Consider the following 19,590-nt stretch of genomic DNA (forward strand, 5'->3'; position numbering starts at 1 on the left):
TAGCTCTCCTCTGCCCTGGAGCACTTCACAGGTCCCCGTTTGCAGACATCTGTGTTTCTTTAGGTGAAGCTGACACTGTTTTTAATTCTTCTGTGCAACACAGAGGGAAGAGTATGAGAAATAAATAGTGGATTTCACTGAGATTTTCCTCCCAAAAGGCCACTAATCACAGTGTAAAACAATAGGTGGGAACTACTGTGCTCAGGCAACCACTTGTCTGAGAAGTTGGGCATGTGTGGGGATCCTCCCAACTTCCAATGCATAGATTGTCAGGTCCCCTGTGCACTACCAAGATGCCTTTGAGTCCTTGCTTCTAAAATTATGGAATGGTTGTGGTCTTTTCACAACCTACCCAAATTCACTGGAGTAAAAAAGTAGTGTCAATTTCAATTTTTTTCTTATATATATACATATAATTTTTTTTTTGAGACACAGTTTTGCTCTTGCTGCCCAGGCTAGAGTGCAATGGGGCAATCTCTGCTCATTGCAACCTCTACCTCCCATGTTCAAGGGATTCTTTTGCCTCAGCTTTCCAACTAGCTGGGAATATAGGCACCCACCACCACGCCTAGCTAATTTTGTGTATTTTTAGTAGAGATGGGGTTTCACCATGGTGGCCAGGCTGGTCTTGAACTCCTGACCTCAAATGATCCACCCACCTTAGCCTCCCAAAGTGCTGGGATTACAGGCATGAGCCACCACACCCAGCCCCTCCCATAATTCTTTTACTTAATGGTTTGACATCCTCTGCCTTTGCTGGTTTGGAAATAGTAACAGAAAAAAATAAACAAAACGCAACAATTTTTAGCAGAAAATTCCACAATGGGATGAGTTTAATAACTTGTTTTGGGGACAGGGGTGAGTTGTGTATTTGTCTGTAACTATAATTCTATATATTCTATAGACTACTAGCCAAATTAATTATAAAATGAAAATAGCTATCAATAATCTTACTCCTTTACAATATCAAGGTATCCTATAGGGAGTACTATAAATTCTAGGTGTTCCATCACCTATATAATCGTAAAAACCATTTACTAGTTCTTCTACAGCAAGATAGAATATCTCCTGGACTTTTTATTTTCCTGCTTCTTCTCTTTGAGAATAACCTGGAGAGAGGTGATTGTGAAGTTAAAATATAGAAGAACGTTAAAATCCTAAAATTATGAGGAAGTTACATGTCAACGAAATATTTTCTTACACGTGAAAGAAATATTTTCTAGCCTGAAGAAGCTGCTTCTTAAATTTGTGAAAAGCTTACAATTTTTCTGGACTATCATTGGTAATGTTGAGAAATCATTTATAAAATAATACAGATTTCCATCCAGAAAACTGAAAATTAAAATGAACAAATGCTCTGATTTTTTAAATACTAGAAGAAAGTGAATGGCACAAATGTGAGAGCAAGAAATATGGGGTGTTGGGCAGTGTCAAATGTCTGCCACAGAGAAATCAGGCAGAGGGAGTTGAGAGAGGACGCTGGGTTTGGGGATTAGAAGTTACGTGAGATTGCTGAGAAAGCAATTTAGCTTTGAGAGAACATGAGCTTAATATCCCTGAGGATACTTTGAAAATGGATTATTTGAAAAGATCTTTGGTGAATACTTAAATCAGAAAGTGGAGGTCATGCAGAGTCACAATGGGCTCATTGTGAGTAAGTCATGCCAGACTAAACTCATTTCACTGGACTGATAAGTACAAGAAATGAAGTAGACTAGAAGGATCATATCTCCTTTGGAGCTAAAATAATTGACAAGATTTTTCATCATAGTCTTGTGGACCTGGCGAAGATACAATTAAGATCAGCTTACAAGTATTGACACTGAGGATGAAGAGATGGATGTCCACCTGGAGGGGTGTTTCTCATGATCCCTCTCTGGCTGTCTCCTGTTGGCCATTTTAGCTAATGATTTGGATGAGCAAAAGAATGGCATGGCAATCAGGGATGCCAATTTGGGGAAGCTGGGATGATGAGATAATAATGCCTTGTATGACACAATTGAGACCAAAAGAAATGAGGAATAGAAAAGAGAAATGACGAAACAAGCTCCAAAAGAGACTTGCTGGGCTAGATCAACGGACTGAAACTAACAAGATGAAGATTGATAGCAGCAAAGTACTACTCTTATCCAAATATACCACCACACAAGTACCGAGTAGGGGATAGGGATGAGGAGCTATACAATAAAAATAAACAGGGCAACTGAGTGTCAGTACAATATGAGACTTTAGTCTTTCTCTAACCAACCAACCAAACAAACAAACAAAAATCCCCACAAAAAAACAGCCTCATATAACTTCCAACAATTGCAGTATGAATGTAGTATTGAACATAATGAAAGTAACCTCAGTTTGGACCTCACTTTGGGCAATGGTTTTCATTAGAATAATTGAGAGCACATGCTAATTACTAAAAACTATTATTTGATATTTATGCAAATTCACAATTAAGAATAAAATTTGATTAACCATGTAACTTTGGGGTTGGAAAAATGAATTTATTCAGTTTGAGTGGTATTAGAGTCTCTGATGAACAGATCACCCACAGAGTTGTGGAGTGTTGCCCTGAGTGCCCAAGAATATGTTTTCAGAGAAAAATGATTACTATGGCAAAGAACCGAAAAGCAGACAGATGGATAAGTACGAGAAAGGGAGAGGAGGGAAGAGAGGCTAGGAACTGGTGGCGATAGGGTAGGGAATGAGGATCAAAGACTAAGTATGGTAGAGGGACAGGCTCTGTATTTGAACTTTGTTTTGATGATCCTCCACATACCTGGGTGACTTTTCTCTATTTCTGTGTCCAGACTTCTGGGTGCAGCCAGTGATAAGCACCATGGAATCGTCATAGTACCTGATCTCAGGCAACCTCCCTCATCATTCACTGTGCTTTTCAGCATTTCACACAACAATAACTAAACAATCGTGTAAGTACTTCTCTCTCCCCCTCTAAACACTAAGGCAAGTCCATGGTCACTTTTATCACTATGTCCTTAACACCACCTATATAGCCATATGTAAACATACGAAACACTCTATAAAAAATGTTTGAATTTTTGAATATTGCTCAGCAATTTAATAGCTTCTCTACATGGTGGAAATTTAAAAACAGGAAATATAAGAAGAAACATCTCAAGTTAGTATCACAACATTGCAGCCTGCAAAGAAAAAATACATTCTTTCAATACAATGTAGTACATGAAGTAGTAATAAAAATTGACCACTTATTAGTTCATAAAGCAGTTTTCAATAAATTTCATCAGGTTGGTGTATATAAGTCACATTTTCCCCATATGCATTAGATTAGAAATCAAGAAGGGAGAGATGACTAGAAAACCCCCATACAGAAATTTTAAAATGCGCATTTTAAAAACTCAAGGCTCTCCACTACAAATAGGGTGCAGTGTATACTGCTCGGGTGATGGAAACGCCAAAATCTCACAAAACATGACTAAAGAACTTATGTAACCAAATACCACCTGTTCTCCAATAACCTATAAAAATAAAAAAGACTCAATGGTCAAAAAAAATTGTAATGGAAACTGAAAATACGTGTAAACAATAATTGTATTAAATATTAAAAAAAGAGAATACCAATAGGGCAGTACCTAGTGGAAAATTTAAAGCCTTAAATGTGGAGAGTGGAAGTGAAAATAGGGTAGAAATCAAGACATTGCCTATCCACTACAGGGAGCTAGGGAAGGAACAACAGATTAAACATCTGTAAAGTAGAAAGAATAAAGTACTAACACTGAAAAACCTCTAACAAGACTTGATAGAAGAGAGATAAAGAAAAAGAGAGCGAGAGCGAGAGAGAGAAAAAAACACACATTACTGGAATTTGTAAAACCCATAAATGTAAGTACTACAGAGATCAAAATGATAGCCTTGACAGCTCTACACCAACAAACTTGAAAACTTAAATGTTCAAAATCCTAGAAAAATATAACTGACTCAAGAAGAAACAGATAAACTAAAAAAACAAACAAAAAACAAACAAACATAAACTGAGTCAGTGGTTTAAAAATATTTCCACCAAAGAAAAATCTAGGCTTAGTTGGTTTTATATGCTAATTCTCACAAAAAATCCACAAATAATACCAAACCAATGTAACTACTCCAAGAGTGAAAAAATAAGAAATTTACTCCAATTCATTTTATGAGACTAGCTAACTTTAGTAATCAAATCATCCAAGGAAAGACATTTTTATTAAATATAAAAACAAATATAAATAGAAACAAATAAATTTGTGTAATATAAATACAAAATAAATATAAATAGAACCAAATATAAATAAAATAGAAAAAAATTAGAAAGACCAACTCATTAATCACTACAGAAAAACCTATGATGATCATTTTTTTGTTTTGAGACGGAATCTTGCTCTGTTGCCAGGTTGGAGTACAGTGGTGCGATCTTGGCTCACTGCCACCTCCATATCTCGGGTTCAAGCGATTCCCCTGCTTCAGCTTCCTGAGTAGCTGGGACTACAGGTACGCACCACCATGCCAGGCTAATTTGTGTGTGTGTGTGTGTGTATTTTTAGTAGAGACAGGGTTTCACTGTGTTGGCCAGGATGGTCTCTATCTCCTGACCTCATGATCTGCCCACCTCGGCCTCCCAAAGTGCTGGGATTACGGGCATGAGCCACGGTGCCTGGCCTGATCATTTTAACAGATGAAGAAAAACCATTTGATAAGATCGCTATATATTCCTGAATTTTTTTTACAGATTCTTAGCAAATTAGGAATAGAAAGTAACTCCCTTATTCTGATAAATATCTAGTTTAAAAACTTAATTGAAAATTTATATTTAATTGTGAAAAGGTAAAAGTTTTCCTATTTAACATCAAGTTAGTAAGATCATATTATATAACATATAATATTTAATAATATCAAGCTTCATATTGGGGGAAAAGTATACCTCAATAAAATAAGAAAACAATAAAATATATAAATATTACAAAGAAAAAAGCTGTTATCATTTGCTGCTTATTCACTGCCTACCTAAAAAAACCCTCAAACCTCAAAGAATATTTAGATACAGTATTAGAATTAATAAGAGTTTTTGATGATTGCTGCATACAACATAAATACTTGTAAATAATACTTGGATAAAACCTCGTATACCTATAATACTGGCAAAAATTAGAATATATATTTTTAGAAGATAGCTTTCATGAAAGCTGCAAAAATATAAAGAAATAGTACTGAATAGAATAAAATTGGTTCAAAAACACTTCATTGAAAAATTATAGAAATATTGAAAAATAACAAAGTAAAAACAAATGACAAGTTATAGCATAATCTTGAATAGGAAGGCACATTTTCAATAAGTCACTACTCCTCTATTCAACCTGTAGATAGATTTAATGCAGTTTCAGTCAAATGACAACAAGATTTTTAGGGAAAATTTGATTCTAAAATGTATATGAAAGAACAAAGAGCTATAAATAACCAAGATACTTCTGAGAAAAAGAAGAAGATGGAAAAACTTACTCTATTCAGAATTAATATAAAGTTTGGGTGGTTAAACCCATGTAGAATTAGGACTGGAACAGACACACTACACAATTCAAAAGATAAAGAGCCATTTGGGGCAAGAACAGACGCATTGACCAATGAAAAGAATCGAGATCAGAAAAACAGATTTAAGTCCCTTAATTTTTATGTATAAAAGAAAGAGATTTTCTGATGTGTGGAAAAATATGAAATAAATGGTACTAGGACAAGTGGTTATTTATGGATATAGAAAAAAAGAGGGCTGAAACTACACCTCACACTCTACACAGAAATCAAATCCAGATGGCTGAAAAATTTAAATGCCAAAGTCAAAGCTATAACACTTCACAAGACAATTTAGGGGACAATCTCATGTCCCATGGATAGGAAAGCGTTTCTTAAACCAAACAAAAAAAATAATCAAAAGCTATAAATGAAAAGAGACACAAACTTGACTATATTCAACAAATTTCAGTTTGTCAAAAAAAATAGCATAAAGAGAAAAAATTAAGTCATAAATAAAAGATGATATTTGCAATATGTAGCTCACCATGGCTCAGACTCTAGAATACATTAAAAACTCCTATAAATCAATATTTTAAAAAGATAAACCACCGAACAGAAAAAAAATGAAGAAAATACTTGAATGAAGACTTTATAAAAGAGGAAACACAAAATCATATGGAAAGGTGTTGAATCTCATTAATTATCAGGAAAATGAGACATAGATAATCTTTTTATACTCATCAGATTGGCAGAAACTTAAAAATCTAAAAATATCAGCTGAGGTGCCCATATCAGCAACCAAGGTAAGTGTGGAGGCAAAATTGCATATGGTAAGTTTTCAATGGGAAATGCTGAGAATGTACTGGAGGTCTCTAAAACTTGCTTCAAGACTGTTAAATGTTTTCACTGACTTTGAGAATATAACAACTAGATCAAATCTAATACTGGTGAGGAGTTTTCTTTGGAGAAATCTGTTGCCATGCTGTGAGTAACCCCACCATTTGGAGGCAAGAATGGGTTATTACTAGTCCCATGCATAATGAGTGAGCTTCAAGGAGATCCTCACAATGCTTTGAAGTGTTCCTCACAGTTGGAAGACATGGAGAAGGGGTGCCTGACCTATTTCTGGGAACATCAAATAGGATTGTGAACTACGTTCTGACTCACCTGGGGAGTCTAGTGCACAGAAGAGGGGCAGTGCCAGGAGGGGTTACAGTAATGGGATCAATCCACATTTCCTATATTAGACACAGCCCAACAGAGGGAGGGTGGCATGGAATTCCTTTGTGGTCCTGGACAATCTGGGAGCAGGACAGTACTATAGGCACCCAGCAGAATATAAACACTCTCCTTCATCCCCTGTGAAGGGGCTTAGCTGAAAACCACCAAGGAACTCTGGAAAGCACTGAAAAAAAGGAGACAGCCTCTGCCCTCTGCAGGCTTCCTAGGGACACAGAGGAATCTGCCTGCCCACATATTCAGGTAGGGAGGACAGCAGACGTAATGTCAAGCCAGTTTTGAAAGTGGCTGGAAGATATTTTATTTTTTTGAGTATGATGATCTCTCCAAGTGTTTGAAAAGGGTGGTCGGAAAGGATAATCAAGTCCAATGCTTGGTCAACATTCTGACTTTACATTGTTTTCATAGAGGGTACAACTATAAAGAAAAGCTAGAGAATGATACCAAAAAAATTGGGGAGATCATTTATGGTGGACAGTAGAGTGAACAGGATGGAATTCAGGAGGCGGTACACCTGGGCGTGGATGTGCTGACCACAATCTGTGAGCCAAGGTGTTGGGTGTGGTGGCCAAGGTATTGTGAGTCCTGATTCCTTGATCATCTTTTGCAAGTGTTTAATATTTAGTATAAAACAACACTTAAAGGGAAACCATAAAAAGATAGAAGACAACATATGTGCCTATTTGACCAATAAACCCTTTTAATTTTTCCCCCTATTTTCACATCCCTTGATCTAAAATATACTTTGTATGCCATTAGCAGTCCAGGTAACTGCTACTTTTAGACTTTTGAAAAAGAAAAGGAAGGAAATTTTTTGCCCTTCATGCCATTCTTTCCTATATCTCTGCCCCAGACAATAAGCACAGACCTGCTGAGTTTTTTGAAAGGGGGACAGGGTTGTGGTTGCAGAAGAGAGTCTTTATGGGAGGCTGAAAGTTTCAGTAAAATTTCAAAAATATCCACAATTTTGATAGTGATGACATCCAGATGGGAAAACTACTGGCGAAATTTTTAAAAATGATGTCCTTTTTTTTTTCTTTTTTGAAATAGGGCCTTGCTCTGTTGCCCAGGCTGGAGTACAGTGGCGCAATCTCAGCTCACTGCAACCTCTACCTCCTAGGCTCAAGCAGTCCTCCCACCTTGCCCTCCTGAGTAGCTGGGACTACAGGCGCACACCACCATGCCTGCCTAGTTTTTGTATTTTTTGTAGAGATGAGATTTTACCATGCTGTTGAGGCTGGTTTTGAATTCCTGGACTCAAGTGATCCACCCACCTTGGCTTCCCAAAGTTCTGGGATTACAGGTGTGAGTTACCACTCCTGCCAGTTCCATGCTTTTTATAATAAGAATGAACTCCTTATGTAATAATAAATAAATAAACAGAAATTATTTGCTTTGGATGCAGCAAATGTAGATTTAGATTGTCCAGAGTCAGGGGCTGAGCCTCATATTTTTCAGTTTTAGCCCAGTGTAGAGTGCATTGAAGATATCCTAAAAATAATTCCATAAAGTAAGCCAACTTTAAACCCCACTCACAGCCAGATCTGCCAAGTGTGAGCCAGGTAAAATTACTGAAAAGCGTGGTTTTGACTGACTCCTTAATAATAAAGTGGCTGGCAAGCAAAGACTGATACGAAATAGTTGATCCAACCCAAACACTTTGCTCATTTCCCAAAATTTTCTATACAAACATACACAACTTAGCACAGCATAAAGATCATAATGAGATGTTTGCCTATTATTTCCTTCAAATGACGATATGTTTACATCTGATGTACTGACAGAGAGATAATTCTCCGTTAAGCAGAAACCTAGCAAAATTTGAAAAATAGTGATTTGATATTTAGATGATAACCAGATCTTCTGCTACATATGTGGAAAATGGAATTATTGCTAGAAACATTGTTTAAAGATTAGGGTATGAAAGAAGTATTAGAAGTCAGGAGGGTCTTTCTTTAGGAAGGAGGTTATCTGGATTCATTAAAAGAGTTTTAGGCCAGTTTGAGATTTTTTTGCAAAATATTAATTTCTAAATGAGAAACCATATATGCTCCAATGATGAAAGAATGCAAAACCTTATAAGCACAGGAGACAATTCCAGCATCTTCTCTAAAGTTCTGACAAAAAGGAAAATAACTATCAAATTATTCAACTTAAATGCTTATTGGGCATGTATAGGTCAGTCAGCAGATGAAGAGAGGAGGGAAACATGACTTCTACCCCTATGGAACTCACAGTCTTGTGGGAGCCAGTAGGGGTGGTGGTGAACTCCCTTTGTCCACTCAGTTATATTCAGTGATGAGGCGTCTCTGAAGATGCCACTTTGCTACCTCTCCCCTGATAATTTCACCAGATCCAGTCATATGAGCACTGCAAGTGGGGGCTTGGCTTAAATCATTCCTCATGTTTCCCTTGCAGGCAAATCATTTGGCACCAAAACAGGCACAGAAGTCCAAGTCCCGCTGCCAGCTCCACGACTGATGGCACAGACAGGCTTTAGGATTAGTCCTTTAATCTCCATTCTCTACTAAATGAAGGTCATCACGCTGCTGCCTAATGTAAAAGGATTGTGGGGATTTTCATCATTAATTAACGATTATCTTATTCTTTGAAACCCCCCAAAAACATATAAATTTATCTAATAGGCATACAAGGGCTATATGATGGATGATGAAGTTTCAAAGGATGCTAACTCAAAAAAAATTTTTTTTCTCCCATTTATTTATTTTATTGCATTTTAGGTTTTGGGTTTTTTTTAAATGCGCTCTCTTTTCCTTATAATCCCAAGGTTGGTGAATCACCTCTAAACCAGGTTGTTTTTCTTTTTAATCTTAGCTGATATTGCCTTAGTGTTGGCATAACTTAAATTTAGTTCAACTAATATTTGCATGATCCTTTCACAACACAGAAATGCCCAGGAACAGCTGGTGCTCCTCTGTGGTCAACACCAGGGTGGCTACTGCAGGGTACATTCTTTCTCTACAGCCCAGGGCACTGCCATTCAAAGCAATATTTTTCAATCTCTGATTTTTCCCAGGAGGTAGGAAAATGCTTCCCTAACTGTTTACTTATAAGGGTGTTTCTTGCAAATTTTGTGCCTAGAGTAACTAATGGGGACATAGACACAGCCATCATTCAACTGGTGTTTTCTCTTCACCATAACCCATGCTTTAAAATGAATAAAATAAACCCATGCCTTAAGACAACAAGAAATAAATTCTGCCTAAGAAAAAGTCCTGCATTTAAAGGTTTTTGTCCAAATAATCTGACATTGTTGTCATGAAACATTGAAAATAGCATTTGGGGCAGTAAATATAAAAAAAATTAGAAGGACTAAAACTACTCGAATAGCTTGTTGGGAGGTTTACAGTGTAGTCAAACAACAGTTAAGCAAAAATAAAAAATTACTACTTAACTATTTACATTTTCTAATGTGTGGTTTCATGGAATTATTGAGATAGAAGCAGACACCGAAATAGGAGTACTTGAAAGTAATAAGACAAAGATTTTTATGAAGTCATTTCTGACCTAATTAAGAAAAATATAATCTCTATCACATATGAAATAAACACCTTTAGAAAAATGCAATGCTAAAGAAAACACTTGGAATGGTCAAGAAGTATTTACTACAGATAGAAATGAAAATATTTATGTTATGTAAATGTTGGGCATCAAATTGTCTCTGAAGTTGCCTTCTGGAGAACTTTCTTTAGTTGGTATATTCTTCCTGTGATTCAAAGGAATACAGTGCTATGATCAGAAGTCATGAAGGATATGAGACAATTTTAAGGATTTTAGGAAAGCAGGGAAGCAGGGAAGTGAAGGGTAGGCAGATACTTCGGAGGGTAAAAAGTATTTTTTATTCAAAAGAAAAGCTAAGGTAGTTTGAAGAAAACATGCATCATCCACCAGTTAATCTGGGGTACAATGAAGGTGGTGTTATTTTAACAGTGTTCAGAAAAGACCAATTAATTCTGTGGCCACACAGAAAGAATGGAAAGACTGCATAAAACAGATTCTGAGGAATATGAATCAATCTAGCAAGGAGCTTTATGATGAAGGATCAATGTGAGCATACAATGCACTGGTTTTTTGTTTTTGTTTTTGTTTTTTAATTAGCAGCATCATTGGCATGGTGAAGTTACTGACTTTCAGAGTGGAGCTAGACATGAGCTGCATCTCCTTTGAAATATATTTGGGGTGAATTGTGAAAACAATATCTAAATTTTAAAAAATCATTCTAGAGGTGCGGAATTCAAGCTAGAAGAATTGTGCCCTTGGATGTCCCAAGATCAAATTATAATATGTCATTGAATGAAGGTTCCAATGTTTAGAATAATGAAAAAAGTCATATTGAATTTTGTCTTTGTTATCCCCCCTCCCCAGTGTCTACCAAAAAGGGGAGGTAAACATTCGTGCAAGTCAAGACATTGTCATAGCCACAATTCGTCCCAGCAATCTTTCCTGGAATAGTCACTTTGGATATATTTGGTGAGGACCCACTGGCACTTTTAGAGCAATCGGAAAACACTTAAAATTCCTCAAATCTATTGTAGAAGAAGGTTAATCCATCCTTGTTGCATGAAGCATGACTGCAATGTCCTGGAATAGTCATTCTACCCAGATCTTTTGTCCCTAGAGCCCAACACTCCCTATGTCTTCATTCATTCTTCACATGGCTTTATTTCCAAGACTCTCCACCATCTCGGCCACATATCATGTTACACATTCACTATGGACACTGCACCACTGTGGACGCTGTACCACTGTGGATGCTGTACCACTGTGGATGCTGCACCAAGAGTTCTGAATCCAAGGGCAGATTGTTATGAACAGCCCCCTTAAAAGTTTTAAAGTTGAAACATCAGTCTGTCAGATGTCCAGAGCCTCTTATGGGAGACACAATTTTTGACTCATGTGATTCAATGTCCATAACTCTGCATCCAAAAGATGCCCATAGAAACCAAGAGCAGAGTAAAGTCGTTGCAGCAGTGTTTCTCATACTTGGCCACCCACCGGAACTGCCTGGGGGGCTTTAAAAGATACCTATGCTGAATCCCACCCACAAAGATTCTGATGCAATACTATAGGGTGAGATCTGGACATCAGGATGTTTGGAATCTCCCCAGGCTTGTCTAACGTGCAACCAAGCCTGAAGTCCACTGCTCTCAGCAATGTGCCCAGCTAGGCCTTTCTGGCATCCCCCATGAGCACAGGATGACAGTTGCTCACTCTGATGCTTTCCTTTATTCGATACGGCAAGCACAATCCAATATGTTGAGCACTGTTATGACAGAGAAACTGAAGTCGGATCTGATTAAATGTCTTCAAGAAAACCAGTGCCAAGCCTTGGCTATTCAACTATTAATTACTACTTTCAATCCAGGTTCTAAAGGCGCTTCATTAGAATCATCTCAGGTTGATTATGATTGGGGCTTGACTGAGATTACCTTGGAAAAAAAAGAAAAAAGAAAAAAAATTGATTGGGGCAAATGTGCCCTTTGGATTTGGTTGCTACTATGATTATTAACTAACCTAACTGTAGAGATATCAAGTACATTTCTGCCTCTTGTTTGTAAGAACCCATTAGAGACAAGACCAACTGCAGACACTGGGGATGTCCTCATGATAGTGAGATGAACTGCCTAGTTCTCTTCTGATATCTTTATTTCCCTCCAGTTTTGCTGCTTGCAAAACAACAGAATCTACTCTCCATGAAATCTTGAGCATCAGTTAAGAAGCAGCCCACTTGGTTCTAGATTTTGTTTAGAGATTTAAGATAGTAATGGAGGGTGTGGGATGACAAACAGCATTTATACACTGTGTCTGGTAGTGGAAAATACCAAACCGTGTACTGTATGCTGACTCTGTCATTTCCTTCCTTCTCTCCTACCTTCCTCCCTCCCTGGCTCTCTCCCTCTCTCCTTTCCTCCTTCCTTCCCTCATGAAAGCATAGCTCCTTGGCCATTATTTCCTCCAGTAACATAGCCATCTACTCATGCACATCACCATGTTCATGCAACCACCAGAGGACTTTCTATCAGCATGAAGACATGGGAATGCCTGGGGAAAAAGGGGTGTGGCGGGCAGGCAGCGCCCCTACAACTCCCCTGTAGCATTTGTACATTGCTTTCCAATCTTGGCTTCTATCCGTGGCTTTCCTTGTCAGAGCATGTTCACTTTAACCTCCTCTAGAGCAATTTCTTGGATCCTTCAAGGGCCCAAGAACTAAACACAGTTTCAGAAGAAACTGAGTAGGCATCTACCACCTAGAAACAACTTCCACAGAAAAGACTTGATTTCTATAATCTGATTTACGAACCTGTGGCATATATCAGGGTTAACATTTACACTAGCATTAAGGTATTTTCATTGAGATCATTTGTATTTTGAAATGAATACTACAACATCAAGGAATTGTATCAGTTGGAGAACAGAAGTGTGTGTGTATGATTTGTATATATAAATATGCACATCAAAGCATTTATTTCAGAGAGTTGTATAACACCAGTAGAGTAAAAATTGAGTGATTCTCTTCTATTTCTGACCCTACTTCTAATATCTCCTGTGTCCCTCTAGGCAAACCACTTAAACTTTTTATCTTAGTTTCCTTTGTGAGAAAATAGGAATAATAGATACCCCTGAGCCATTCTAGAGACATGTTTTGATGCCAGCCCAGTTATGTGATTATAGGAGAAAAAAGCTTTGAGCTTCTGGCAGTTAGGTGCTACATAAATATTATTAGCAAGCTCCTGAGATTTTATCTTTGGAAACTAACAAGCATTTCTCTTCTAAAACCTCATATCTTTAGCCCCTGGACACATGTTCCTGATAGCTCTCTCTTTATAGAGATCCCCTTGGCTCCGCAAGGATAGAGACAGTTCTTTGCTGAGAGAGTCACTACCACACACTCAAGTGAAAGGTATTCATTATGCTTAGCAGAGTCACTGGTAGAGCAGCTGCTGATCCCAGCAAGGCAGTTTGGGTGATAGGAAGGGATTAGATTAGGAAGAAAAGGGATCCTCTCATTCACTGAGAGGACTTTAAACCTGCAAAAGCACATCAGTCAGAGGTCTACGTGGAAGTGCCAATGTGCAAAGTCGATGTGCACATGTTACAGGTTGGAGGCAGATGATGTAATTCAGACCTGAGCGCACCGTGGAACTCTCTTGGTGACTTCTCTCTACAAATGGGTTGCCCCTGAATGTATAGATTTGTTCTACAGGAGTCATGCTCCTAAATCATCAGAAAGTAATGTCCTCTGTTGATCTCAAAGGTATTTTCTCCTGTTAAAAGTATTATCCATTCAGCAATATGGAGAATGATCATTTGTGAAAATAAAAGAGAAATGTCTGATGGTGGTGGGGTTGGTGGGTGGAATTTCCTCACTATGTGAGTAGCATTAAGTTCACTGTTAATTTTTCTCTTCATTTCTGTAATTAGAGACTGATTTATCAAGAGGATATAGAATTCAATGATTAATGCCATTAAATGCTTAAGGAATAAAATAAAAGTAGAATTCGAAAGGCTTATTCCTGATTAGTTTTCAAGATGTGTCTAGGCACAGGAAAATTAAAAATAATACCACAGTCAATGCTCTGCCCCAGTGATAACAAAAGTTTCCTTTTTTGGGGGTGAGACTTGGCATAGAAAATCACACATGTCATTCAGCACTCCTGAAAAATGATGATTGAGATTTGGACTGGCTTTCCAGGGAATAAAACTGGGTGATTTTTTAAAAAGTTCTACTCCTAGAATCTGGAATCTAATCAATCCAATATCAACTTCAAGGGAATAGGCCAACAGCCAGGGATGAAATTAGAGGAAAAATAATTAGAATATCAAGCTAGGTTGGTTTTCCATGCTGTGATTCTGCAGCAAAGGTGGTAATTTGGGAGTACTGACTTGGGAATTTCTTGTCATGGGAATAAGTTGTGTTTTGTCAGATTTGCTGAGTGTCTCCAGTGAGTTAAACTGGTCAAAACAGAGTTCTGGCCCTGGTATATAAGCTCTAAGCTACACTCCATGTCTACCACTAGCCATTTTTTTAATGGAAGAGTTGCCTGATCCACCTCACAGGATGTGCAGCAGGCGTGTGGCTCACCTGCTCAGTCGCTGAAACCCCTGATGGGAGGTAGAGCACAGAGACGGGCAGGTGCAGGAGCTGAGGTGAGTGCTTTGGGCTCCGGCCTCGCAGTAGTGTCTGGGGGAAGTGGGGGTGCCTGCAGCCCAAGTGTTACAATGCTCTTTTAGTCTTGCCATTCGCAAACGGCTTAAGTGTTAACCAGCTCAACAGACCCTCTGCCTTTTCACAAGGGCAGAGGGCCAGTGTGACAGCTTCCTGTATCCCACACTTTTGCCCAGTGTCCCCAAAGACTCGGGTCACACACACAGGCTTGAAGGATGAATTTGGGACTTTATTGAATGGTGGAGGTGGCTCTCAGCAGGATGGATGGGGAGCTGGAAGGGGGATGGAGTAAGAAGATGATCTTCCCCTGGAGATTGGCTGTCCAGCGGCCAAACTCCCCTCCAACTGCCTCCAGTTTAACTTCTGGTATTCACACGTTCCTTCCCTTCTGTCTTTCTCTGCCATGTCATTCTGCCATTTATCTGCTTGTCTCCTCATCTCCTCATCTGCTTCTGGAGCCTGGGGTTTGGGGTTTATATGGGTATAGGATAGGGGGTCATGGCAGGCAAAAAGTCAACTTTTTGGGTATGAAAACAGGAATGCCTGTTCTCACTTAGGGCCATGGGTCTCCAGGCTTGAGGGTGGGGTCTTTGCAAAGGAACCACCGTCTTTACCCAGTATTTTCTTGTCTCCTGTCTGTATCAATTTCATGAATGTGTGGTCACAACATGAACCCAGAATTGGGAGGTTGTAAAATAGCAGTCTATGCACTCAATCTACTAGGGTGCCAATTTGAAGCATCTAATTTGGCAGTGACGAATTAGCATTAGAATCTTTTGGTAGGGGCAGACTTGGACAATCTTCAAATGTAGCAGAATTTTAAAATGAATCAAATACCATCTCTCAGTCAATACAATTACCTCTACCACTCCCCAGTTCCTAATTCAGAGGTTTTTTTTTTTTCAGTAACTTTATGTATTCAAAACTGTATTAGATGCTAGAAATACAAAGATAAGTAATACATAATTAATCTCTGTCCCTAAAAAGATGAAAACTAGTGTGGAAGACCGCCAAAAAATTAAAGATTAATCTTATCTAGAAAATTCTAGAAACAGGATGAAGCACAACAGAGAAGTATTTTAGGCAACCTCAAGGCATTTAGCCCAACTTAGAGTCTTTAGGTAGGTTAGAATATGGCCAGGAACAAGAAGTCAAAATTCAACAAATTGTAACACTGCAGTGATAACTAATATCACTTTTTAATAGTGCTTTCTAATATGAAATAAAAATTTGCCTTTGGATAACTTTTACTCACTCCCTGGTCTTGTTTCTATTTTCTGGGATGATATCGAATATATATAATTCACCCCTACTCTGCTTAGTACTTAGAAGGCAAAAATTAAATATGGCATTCCAAATTATTTTCTGCATAGGGGTCAAGGGAAAGCTTCTCCTTCACCCTTTGAAGGTTTGCTGATAATCAACTGAAAAAAGGAAGATTCACAGGAGAAAAAGCTGACAAGTGAGCCTTTAGAATGAAGACCCAAAGATACAGGGAAACTGTCCACTTTTATGCATAGGTTCAACAACGTATGGACAGCCATGTAGAAATAGGACTGGAGGAAAAGGGCCTGAACTAAAGCTAATGGACTGAGTAAGGAAACCCAGCCAGGCCTGTCTATCTATATTCTTCTTGGCCTCTCTGAGCAGCGCTTCCTTCTGGGTGTGGGAAGAATGCACCACATTCATTAGGTCCCATCAAAGCCCCCTCTGTTCACTCTATTTTGGGAAGGGTGAGGGGACCAGTGAATAACTAACTTTCTGGAATGGGGGTCTTAGGACCTACAGTCAAACAAAGTAAGTCAGATCATTTCTTCTTCCGTTTTCTTTTTTCAAGAGGCAGGGTCTGATTCTGTTACCCAGGGTGAAGTGTAGTGGCCTGATCCATGGTTCACCACAGCCTCAAATTCCTGGGCTCAAGCAATCCACCAGCCTCAGCCTCCCAAGTAGGTAGGACTACAGGTGTGTGCCACCATACCAGGCTAATTTTTAAAAATTTTTGCAGAGAGTCTTGCAACATTATCCAGGCTAGTCTTGAACTCCTGGCTCCTGGTCTTAAGCAATCCTCCTGCTTTGGCCTCCCAAAGTGTTGGGATTACAGGTTAGAGTCACCACACCCAACCCAGATGATTTCTTTATGGCCAGATTTTACACAGAAAGATACAGGGAAAATTAGACTCCGAGTTTTAGGTTTTATGGCTGGCTATGGGGAAAAGGGGTTCTTGTTTCTAGGACCCATCATGGGGAAGAGGGATTCTTGTTTTTAAGGTGGCTCCTTGAAGAATGGGACTGAGAGACAGGAGAGCAGAAGAAGCTCAGAGAGAAAGTTTTGCTTCTGAGACTCCTTCAGAAGTAGGATTGCTTGAGCCCAGGAGTTCAAGACCAGCTTGGGTAACACTGCAAGACTCCATCTCTGCAAAGATTAAAAAAAATATATTAGCCTGGTATGGTGGCACACACCTGTAGTCCTACTTACTTGACAGGCTGAGGCAGGAGGACTGCTTGAGCCCAGGAGTTTAAGGTGCGGTGAACTTTCTGAGGCCTTGGTTTTGGGGTATTGCTTTCTAAGCTTCAGATGTGGAATCAGTATTCAGGTCATAGGGGAAGTTCATATCAGAATCTCTGTTTTTTAACTATCAAATTCCCTCCCCGCCTTTGCAGATTCTCATGTGATTCCCACATGGGCCACTTGGGGATGGTCTCACCTGTAGGCCTGTCATACACCTTTGGTGGGTAGAGACAGGAAAAGAGATTGAGTAGCATAAGATAAAGTCCTCCCTACTCCACACATTTCAGTAATGGGATCCACATTTTTCAGATGCCAGTCTGAGACCCTTGCTGAACTTCACGATTCATTCAGTGTTAGAGAGTGTGGTTTATGCCCTCCCCTGTGACCTCCAGCCCACATGTGGTTCAGTGACCCTAATGCCACGGAGGCCAGGATGCTGTGACTGAGATGAGAACAGGGGTAAGGAGGGTCTTTTCTCTGCTCATGGACCACTGGAATGAAGTATCTTTTTGGGTGCTCAACAAGTGGAGAGGTCAAGACTGTGGGCAGAAGAACACCGGAGCCAATGTTGGGAATAATTCTCATGCAAGCAAAGATGTGGTGTTTGGCTGGCCACAACCCCAGCCCTTGGGACTCCAGTTCCACAGGGGTCCAAGATATTGTTTCCATGTACAATATACATCTGCTAGAATCCAGCACTTCCTACCACCTGCCGTGGTATGGCTCTGATACCATGCACCATTACCATGGGCTTCAACATCTGCAATGACCCCCTAATTGATAACCTGGCTATTGAGTTGACCTTACAGAAAACAGTCTTTTTGAAGAAAAGTTACAGGCCTTCAATCCACTGCCCAAAACTCTCCACTATTAGCCACCATTGCACACAGAGTTGAAGCCTAAGGCATTGCACTTACACATTTTCATATTATATTATTGCACAGATGTTATTAGTTTCCGAGTAGCCAGGAGAGCATTTTTTCTGAAATTAAACATATTGAATGTGCCACATTCTTTAGGTCCCCTCAAAGGCCCCTCTATTCACTCTATTTCAGGAAGTGTGAGGGGACCAGTGAATAACCAAAGGTCCTTGCTTTGAAGTCTGTTATGACCATAAAGTTCGTGTATTTCACAGCCCATGACAGCAGCATCCTGAGATATTATTTATTGTCAAACTTCCCTTCTCAGGCCACACATCCAACTGCAATGGGGAATGGGACTGAGCAAACTGCAAGTTCTTGGTTCTATGTTCCAGTTGCAATCTTGCTTTCAGTTTACCTGCCATTAAAACAGCCTTTGCTGGTAGGACTGCGGGAAGTAAGAATAGATTTCATTTTACCTGCTGTGCATCAGCAGAAAAAGCAAGTCTTTCTTTTCTCCTGGCAGCTGAGATTTCTCAGAGTTCTTCCTAAAATTGGATGTTATATATGATCTGTTTTATTCATGCCCACCTGCGTACACACCAAAGCCTGATGAGCTCTCGGGGTACAAACCCATCCAATGTTTTCCCCAAAAGCAGAACTAACATGAGCACACATGGAACTGTCAGAGGTGTCTGAACTAGAGCAACTCCATTTTGAATAGGAGCAGGGTAAAATGAGGCTGAGACCCACTGGGCTGCCTTCCCTGGAGGTTAAGGCATTCTAAGTCACAGGATGAGTTAGGAGGTTGGCATGAAATACAGGTCATAAAGACCTTGCTGATAAAACAGGTTGCAGTAAAGAAGCCAGCTAAAACCCACCAAAACCAAGATGGCCACAAGAGTGACCTCTGGTCTTCCTCACTGCTATACTCCCACCAGCACCATGACAGTTTACAAATGCCATGGCAACATCAGGAAGTTACCCTATATGGTCCAAAAAGGGGAGGCATGAATAATCCGCTCCTTGTTTAGCATATCACCAAGAAATAACCATAAAAATGGGCAACCAGTAGCCCTTGGGGCTGCTCTGTCTATGGAGTAGCTATTCTTTTATTCCTCTACTTTCTTAATAAACTTGCTTTCACTTTATGGGCTCAACCTGAAATCTTTCTTGGCAAGATCCAAGAACCCTCTCTTGGGGTCTGAAAGTGGACCCCTTTCCAGTAAAAGAACTATTCATTTTATCTTTAGGTCATTACCAAGCATACACAATTATAAATAAGGAAA

The sequence above is a fragment of the Cebus imitator genome, unplaced genomic scaffold, assembly GCF_001604975.1.
Source record: "Cebus imitator isolate Cc_AM_T3 unplaced genomic scaffold, Cebus_imitator-1.0 Scaffold455, whole genome shotgun sequence".
Classification (NCBI taxonomy): domain Eukaryota; kingdom Metazoa; phylum Chordata; class Mammalia; order Primates; family Cebidae; genus Cebus; species Cebus imitator.